This window comes from Henckelia pumila, chromosome 3 (genome assembly GCF_033568475.1).
Source record: "Henckelia pumila isolate YLH828 chromosome 3, ASM3356847v2, whole genome shotgun sequence".
Classification (NCBI taxonomy): domain Eukaryota; kingdom Viridiplantae; phylum Streptophyta; class Magnoliopsida; order Lamiales; family Gesneriaceae; genus Henckelia; species Henckelia pumila.
Window position 1 is genome coordinate 203,544,593 of NC_133122.1, and position 8,601 is coordinate 203,553,193.

An 8,601-nucleotide genomic window follows, 5' to 3' on the forward strand; every position below is an offset into this window, starting at 1 on the left:
TTATGCTCATCAACGTGAGTACCAATGCCTAAAGAAAAAAAAAAAATCAACGTGACCAACGCCAGAAAAGTGAGGTCAAGATGCAAAATTTAACGTGAGTTAGCAAGCCATTTATTTCCTTCCCCATTAAAAAAAAAATCTAGAGGTAATTACGTTGGATATTGAAAATAATACACACTCGATAGTTACATTTAATTTTCAGATTTAAAGTCTAATTAGAAATTGATCTAATCAAATATTATATGTAGTAAAATTTTTAAATCTCACTACATGCATGAATACACGTATATATAATTTAATTTTAATAAATGTTGCCGCATCATCTTGTGTTGCTTAATTATCACATGAATTACTCGACTTGTATATATATAATACAAATTGAAATTCAACTTAAATAATGTGTTTAGGCCAATCAGATAACAGGGGAGGTGAGTGGTGGGGTAGCTAGGCTCACTCAAATGATGAAAGAAATTAAACAAGTGAAAAATAATTAATTTGTTGAATGGATGGGGCGGCAAATTTTAATAGATATAATCATATGTATCATTCTCTTATATATTCTTCCCCTATAAATATCATATCATATCCCTCCACTCCATATATCACTCATCATCGCCACACAGATTAACAAAAACAAGAAAGAAATTAATTTTAGCAAATGGGCATTAAGGATGTTGAAGGTGGCGCCACCGAATTCTCCGCCAGAGACTACCACGACCCACCGCCGGCTCCGCTGGTGGACCGGGAGGAGCTGGGGAAGTGGTCGTTTTACAGGGCCATAATTGCTGAGTTCATTGCCACCCTCTTGTTCTTGTACATTACTGTGTTGACTGTGATTGGGTACAGCAGCCAGAACGCCGCCGATCAGTCAAAGCGGCGGCGTTGGCATTCTCGGAATTGCTTGGGCCTTTGGTGGCATGATCTTCATCCTTGTTTACTGCACCGCTGGCATTTCCGGTTAGTTTAGAGTACTATAATATTCTCTTCTTTTACGTTACGTACATATATAATTCTGATTTTAACGTAAACTAATTAATTAAGTCTATTAAAATGTCTTTATTTTTTGTTTGAGATATATATTTAATGTCTTTTCGATATATTGGGCTTGTTGGGCTCGAGCTTTCAAATTTTTATTGTTGGGCTCGAGCTTTCAAATTTTGACGTACTCCATTTATATCCGGATAGATACACATGAAAAGTAGTCAACTTTATTGCTGGAAAACAAGACATTATTATCATTAAAAAATACTTAAATTTTTATATGCAATTTTTCTCAAAATTATCAATTCGTTGAATTTTAATGGTAAGAGATTGTGTTACTTAAGATTTGATTACATATTTACTTTATTGGTCTACTAATTCCCATTAGCTAGCTCGACTACTTTTAAGGCAAAACAATATTTGCTAACAAGTTGTTGATGGATGTGTGCAGGAGGGCACATCAACCCGGCGGTGACATTCGGATTGTTCCTAGCTCGTAAAGTGTCGCTGGTTCGCGCCATCCTCTACATGGTGGCTCAATGTTTGGGAGCCATCTGCGGCTGTGGGCTCGTCAAGGCATTCCAAAAGTCCTACTACGTTCGATACGGTGGAGGCGCCAACATGTTGAACGATGGCTACAGCAAAGGCACCGGTCTCGCAGCCGAGATCATCGGCACATTCGTGCTCGTTTACACCGTCTTCTCCGCCACAGACCCCAAGAGAAATGCCAGAGACTCCCATGTCCCGGTGCGTGCGTGGACAAATTAATTAATTATGAGTTTTCGAGCCCATGCAAATTTTAATTTTGGTTTTGAATCTAGTTCGTTAAGTACGTGGTTTCATGTTCATGTTTTGAATTCGACTACAGGTTCTGGCACCACTCCCCATTGGGTTTGCCGTGTTCATGGTTCATTTGGCGACTATCCCAATTACAGGGACCGGTATCAATCCGGCCCGGAGCTTCGGAGCTGCCGTAATCTTTGGCAAAGATAAGGCCTGGGATGATCAGGTATTTAATTATAGGGGAAATTGCATATATTACCCTTGTAAAATTTTGGGTTTGCTGATAAACCCATATGAAAGTTTTTTAAGCAAATAACCCCTGTAATTCTAGATATGTAGCAAGCAAACCTTTACAGCTAAAAAATGACGAAAATACTCCTAAAAAAATGATTAAGTTAAATTTTTTTATAATTTTATATTTAATTGAATAAAATAATCAAATTTTAGTTAAATAACTATGAAACTTATATATAATAATTTTATATTAATATTTTCATTTTTTAATTAGGGGTATTTTTGTCATTTATATGCTAGCCAGCTGGATCAGTTTTGTACTTAAGAAAATGTTACAAAATACCAATTTATATTAATTTAGCACATTATTTAATTATGTTTTTACAGTGGATTTTTTGGGTTGGGCCCTTCATCGGAGCCGCAATTGCAGCCATCTATCACCAGTTTATACTAAGGGCAGGAGCAATCAAAGCTCTGGGTTCATTCAGGAGTTCTTCTAGTTATTGAGAATATTGGAAAGTAAAATGTAATATGGGTTACAAATTTTCCCATATGTGTCCTTATATATATTGGCTTCTCTTTTTCTTATAGCCCTTTAATTTTGAGCATGTAATATGTTATCAATCATCAAGTGCACTTCTTAATTGTTCCATTCTTCAGAGTGATTACAATACGTCAAATTAAGCACCATTGGATTTTTCAAGAGGTAGTTAATGCCTAATAGTAGTCGTCAAATCAACATTCTAAATTTGTATGCATAATTTGTCAAGCTCATAAGAATTTTCATCAAATTTTTTAATGCACCAGAAATTTAGTAATTAGGGGTATTAAAAATATAAGAATAAGTCAAAATCTTCTATCCTTCTAAGGATCTATTTGGTCACAAGTCTTGCATGTTTTACGAGATTAAAAAAAAAAAGCTTAGGATTCGTTGGTTGATCTACAAATTTATGTATCGCATATTTTAAATCATTTGATCAAACTGAATCAATTCGTGAAGCAAATTGACAATATATAGAAGGTGAAACATATTATTCCGTTAATAATTTTAAACTGATGAGTGATTGTAATTGACTTATAAAGTTCCAATATATAAATCCACAAAATTAAATTCAGAACAAACACTCAACCACCAATGATTACGGTACCCGATATGACCTGATTTCGTTGGGTAATTATTTTAAAAAAGAACCCGAATTTTATATGTCTGGTCGGTTATAATAAATATTTTCTCAACCAATTTTATGCAACATTAAATTAACATTACAAATAAATATAAGGAAATGATTTCCAATATTATGATCAAATATTAGGAATTTTTTTCTCGTGGAAAAGCCTGACTCAGTTAGACTTCAAATTAGTATAATTTTAATTCGACTCTATATACCGGAAGTTTGAAAATTTAAAAAATGTTTCAGCCATTTAATTATATGATTTCTTATTTCATGATAGTGACTAGCATACGATATTATATAATTACAAAACTATAATTAATTCTGAACTAAAAATATATATCACACATGTAAATATATACATGATAAAGATTGGCATTTTGTTTAAATAAATTTAACTTTCATGAATCAAAGGTTGATTGTGATTTGAACCATAATTATCACTAATTAAAATCTGGTAAAAACTTTTTTCCATTAAATCCAGCCTATTGTAAATCAGATGTGTTTTGTGACAACCCCGATACCCATCCTCATATAGTGCAAATTGCTCAAAAATCCCCAATGCAAACATGTTTTGCTCTGCACTCCCTAGCCACTTTTTTGTACCACATTTTTTGTTAATTGTACCACATCTTGTATGATTTTGTACCACATCTTGTATTGTTTTGTACCACATTTTATGACTAGGGACCCCAAAGCAAAACATGTTTGCATTTGGGGATTTTTGAGCAAATTGCCCCATACATATATCCTTACTGTTTTTTTTGAAAATGAATTGTTGGCAACAACAATTTATTTATGATAAAACTGAGGTAGGTTTTAGCAATAATAACATGAAAAATAAATCATACTTCCTAATTCCTAGATTAAAAAAAATTCTTTATCGATCGTTCAGCCACCATGAACAAATCCTGGAATTGAAAGAAGATGTTTTAATAATAATGAGATTTGCAAGAATTTAAAGAAAAAAAAAATGAATGAAGAGAAGTTAATTTGCATTAATCCTCGAAAATAACAAATATGGAGTCGGGGTCTCAAACCCCAACTCCTCGATGAAGCGGGATCTCTTTCTCTTATAGCCCTTTAATTTTGAGCATGTAATATGTTATCAATCAGCATTTGCACTTCTTATTATAGCCCTTTAATTTTGAGCATGTAATGTGTTATCAAATTAAGCACCATTGGACTCTTCAAGAGGTAGCTAATTTCATTCTTTAGTACTGTTACAATTTGATGTAAATAGCCAATAGATGGTGAAATATATTATACCGTAAATAATTTTTAGCTGATGATCATCAGTAATTCTTTGACATATAAGTTCACCATAAATCCACAAAATCAAATTCAGAACAAACACTCAACCAATAAGTTTTATTAATTATGAGAACACTAAGGTAGGTTTTAGCAATAATAACATGAAAATAAATAATACTTCCTAATTCCTATATTAAAAAAAATCCTTTATCGTTCATTTATAATTACATTAATAATAAAAAATCATCACATATATAAGTTTATTTTAAATTTTTGTTAGCAAATAAAAAAATAATACTAAACAGGCAAATTTTATGACAAGAAGATATTTATAAGGGATAAAAAAAAAAATGGTTTGAAACCTCAAAATATCTACATGTCTTGCTTGTAGCTAGTGAACAAATTATTTCAAGGCAGAGTGAAGATCACGTACACGTACGTACCTACCACCATTTTAGAGAAAATTTTGTTCGCATGGTTTTTTTTTTTCCTTTAAAAAGATTGGGTAACGTCAAATAGATGAAAAATTAGCGAGTGAAAACATTAATGGTGCATGGGATCGAAGATATATATTATAACTTCAGCAACCTTATAGCTCTCTTTCTCTCTTCATGTTTGATCCTCTTCCTATAAATAAATTGGAAAGCTCTTTGTAATATTAGAACTCGTAGAGAAAATCCTTTTCAAATATAGTACAACAACTTTATTTTATCAAATATAAAATGAGAGCAAAAGCTGTCACCATGAACAAATCCTGGAATTGAAAGAAGATGTTTTAATAATAATAAGATAATTTGCAAGAATTTAAAGAAAAAATGAATTAAGAGAAGTTTGCATATATGCAGTATGCTTACCATGCCCTAAAAATATACCAAATATGAGATTAGAGTGGATAATTTATTAATCATTCACATATCAAAGTGTATCAAACTTTGCTGAGTACTATAATACTTCAATATAATTAATAGTATACATATATGATAATGATTGTTTTTTTATCAACCATTCATGTGCCAAGGATTATCTATTAAATTAAAGCTTATTAAATAATCTAATGTATGGCAATGGATTAATTATCCATCACATGCGGTATGTCTAGGGCTGGGTTAACGAACCAAAATACCGATTTTTTGGGATATTGTACTGAAATTATTTCGATTTTTAGACATTTTTTTGGTATATCAAATTTTTTTCCAGTATCTATACGGTATCAATATGAATTTTTTCCATACCAAAATTTCGAAATTTGTGTTGTTGCCTGAACTTGGCATAATTAGAAATTAACAAAAGAAAACATATACCAATATTATTATTTATGAATATGGGCGGGCATCGATTGAGCTAGGGAGCTGGATCCATGTATAATATATTCTTTGAGGTAATATGCCACGCAAATAAACATACGGAAAAAATGATCCAAAAAAAGACTAGTAGTCGATGAAGCAAAGATTTCAAACCTACAACACATGAGCTCTCGTGGCCTTGTGTATATGGCACTGTTGCAAAATAAAGCCTCTATGAGAACTAAGGGAGTGCGCACTTTGAAAAAAATTTTAATTACAAGATTACATACCAAAGTTGTGAAAGCCTGCAAATATTAGGGGCCAAGTCAAAGATCAAAACAAAAAAAAAAATGGATCGCCAGAATTACATACACAGCATCAAACAGCAGCACAGACACCACACCCACGGCAAAATTTGTCTTGAATCCTGGGAAAAAAATGTTTTCTACGAAATAATATATTAGCAAACAAATACATAATAAAAACAATGTTTTCTATGGAATTACATTACTCATGAATCTTTCACTTAGATTTTATAATAAACATTCCACCACACTAGTATCCAAAAATGTAATTAGCACTTAGCCCCCAAGGGGTGTCCAAGTTGGTGGAGTAGGTGAACTCTTGGTCATAGGTTAGGAGTTCGATTCACCCTGCCAATACCTTCTTGGACTAGCCTGTCACACAGGGCTTGCCTAGTGTGGTTTACCTGACTAACGTAGTTTGCAGGCTATTGCGTTAGTCCGGGGGTTTATCCAGAGTGCACCGAAAGGTAGCGGCTGCGGGTTCCACGTAAAAAAAAAATTAAAAAAATTAACAGTTAATTTAAAGATCATAGTACAAAAACAAGAAAAATAAACTATTGCATAGCGAAGTGGCAGACAATTTCAATACCGTTCCGCTTGTTGCCCAAAAGACACGAAAATGGGGAAATTTCGAACCTACCCATGGGGTAATACCCCATGGGTGGTGTGGAGTGTTGTGATTGGTCTAATTATGTGGGTCTCACATGATTTTATGTGGGTCCCACATGATTGGACCAATCATGTGCTTCCACACCACCCATGGGGTAATACCCCATGGGTAGGGTCGAAGGAACCCGAAAATGGAGAGATTATGTTTCCAACTTCCAAGGAAAAATATATGTAAGAATTAGAACCATAATCATACCCGAGAAAATACATTGGGAGTCCTGGCTAGCTTATTGTAAATAAATAAAAACAAAAAACAAGAAACAAAAGGAAAACACAACCCTAATGACCAAATGATTAAAAAATAAAAAATAAAAAATCAACGATAACATTATTTCGTTATGTGATTAAAGTCCAGCAGCAAAACCGTGCAATTTTAATCAAAAATTTAATTCTTAATTAGCCGCAAATCAGTCATCTCAGTAAAAGCATAAGAGTTTATGTAATCTGAGTGTCCTATCAAAATTTGTTGGGTCATTATAATTTTTGAGTCTTAATCGTGGACTTAAATCGAATGCTCACATGTGCGAAGAGATGGTTATTATTATTTTTTTTTTTGAATTTGCTCTATTTTTGAATAAATTGAATGTTTGAAATTTCTTGTGCTTGGAATAATATTTCATATGTTAACTTTAAAAATTATTTTTAAAAAATATTATTATGGCTTAAGAGTATTGCATGATTTGTCGCACTATTTGATTATGCAATTTGGTGAAATATTTCATGTTACAGAATTGTATAAAACACATATTTCATTCTCTTTAATAAGATATGTAGATGCAGTCAAGTTTTCAGATTAACATAAAGTCAAATCTCAAATAGGTTAAGTGTTTACACGAGGGGTCACCGTTAGTTTATGGAATGAAAGAACATGTTGTGCACATGTCTTTTAAATTATTTTCTTATTGCATTCAATTTCTATATTTATAGTTTTGCCTTTCTTAGAACAAGTTTTAAATTTGGTAATATCAGATATATCTTGATTCGAAATATGTGATTTTGATGATATATTGTTGAAAGAGTAGGTGCCCGGTGAGCCAACTTGTGGCTAAGGGCTTTGATGACTCTTTGTATAAACAATCTTTTGTTTAATATAATTTACACTTTTATTAATGGCAATGACTTTATCTTTCTTCATATTGTTATATTGTGATATACTATTGTTGTTTTGATAAAGACCTTGAATATACTATAGTGTATGTAAGATGTGGTAGAACATGGAGATGTCTATCATGAAACACATCTTATAGTCACTGTATATTCTAAACTGTTCCTAGTCGATTGAGCCGTCCGATAATAAGGATAAGGATCGCTCGAGTTTGAGACTAGCATTTGCGATGCAGAGTACCACGTTTCATTGGTAAGGAACATAGAGATGTTCGAAGCATGCAAATGGATATTCATACGATGAATGATCGAACTACCCTATCCGGACTTTCCAAGTGGTTATCACTTATCGAGTGGATAAAGTCCGTGGTTTTGGTTGTACACCATTAGTCCTTACTACTTGAAACATCATTGAGACTCTATATGCTAGTACTGTGCTTTGACTCGTTTACCGACTCTATTGAGGTCATCAGGTGTCGGGATTGGGTACAGTTACAACACATATAGGAGTCGATGCTTTGTTGTCAAGGATTCACCACATACTTGCGAGTGTGGATATCCTATGCGATCTGAGGAGATATTAGTGTGACGAATCTCTGGCCAGAGTACATGATATGTTTTAAGAAATGGTTTCTTAGTAACACATGCGATGTCACTATTTGATCTTCAAGATGTATTGCATAGTTATCGAATCTCGAACGACTCTCGATATACCAATGGTTGTTGATTCGATCGGGATATTTGGATGAAGGGACCGTACTGTACGCTAACCAAAATCTATTGGTTCTTGCAGGCACTATCAGTGATACCTAGGGA

The 8,601-nt window shown here is 33.1% G+C and overlaps 1 pseudogene; it reads left to right on the forward strand.

Moving 5' to 3' along the window:
* Positions 1–585: 585 nt before the first annotated feature.
* Positions 586–2,643, forward strand: LOC140886353 (probable aquaporin PIP2-1; annotated as a pseudogene).
* Positions 2,644–8,601: the final 5,958 nt, after the last annotated feature.